Source organism: Pediculus humanus, genomic scaffold (assembly GCF_000006295.1).
Source record: "Pediculus humanus corporis 1103172107559 genomic scaffold, whole genome shotgun sequence".
NCBI lineage: Eukaryota > Metazoa > Arthropoda > Insecta > Psocodea > Pediculidae > Pediculus > Pediculus humanus.
Window position 1 is genome coordinate 138,311 of NW_002987174.1, and position 1,085 is coordinate 139,395.

Genomic DNA, 1,085 nt, shown 5'->3' on the forward strand with positions numbered 1-1,085 from the left:
TCATTATTACAGGTATGCCACGTGTATAGAATTTTTACAATGGTAAAACCAAACCAAACCAAACGAAACTTTGAAAGAATTTTTTTATTTTTTTTTAGTGTAAATTAGAAAAATTTTCCGATGGACGAGTGTGTGCACGTGCGCGTACGCGTGTCGTCATTATTATCATTATTACTAAATTGATTAAATGACCATTAGTTTGGGGGGAATCGATTATTATTATTATTAATGGGATTATTAATAAAGCAGCTCACATGGTTTTAAATCATCTTGTGATTTGTTAAAAGTCACAACGTAAGAAAAAGGTATTTAATAATAATAATAATAATAATAATAAATAACCGTTATCATTATCATTGACTTACAGGTACAGGTATTGAACGTTATTACGTCATTTTATTAACGAATCTAATTTTTTTTTGTGTGTGTCATGTAGGAAAAGGAAATTTGCCATTGATGGTCAACGCAAACACACACAACCCCCTCACCCCCGTTTGAAACGTACCTTAAGTTTCTCTCTTTCTCACACTCGGGGTTATAAATAATAAAATGAATATTAAAGGTTCAGGTTTGCGGCTACGGTTACTCGGTAATTTTTTTTTTTATTACTATTTGAACAACAACAACAAAAACACGTCGGTGGCATTGAATATGTTCTTTTTTATTATGTAATCATTACGTCATCACGTTACCGACAACTTTTATTGCGCGATATTCGTGAAAATGGAAAAAAAAAGGAAAATTCTTCGAAAATACTTTTCGCGAATGTTTTACGACATACGATTACGAAGATTTATATATGTAATAATAATAATAATAATAAAAACAATGATTCAAAGTTGCTTTCAATTAAATATCGGGAATATTTTTTTTTTTTGGTTAAGATCGTTTTTACAAAAAAAATCCTTAAGCGATGCCAAAACCTTGTTATTATTATTATTATTATTATTTTCCAGTTTTTTATGTATATGTATGTATATATACAGGTTCCAAAAAAAAATTATCCAGATATTAATTTCAAGGTTTTTTTTTTTTTTTTTTCGATTACGTCGATACGATCGTGAGGTTGCGATTGAAATTTTTTT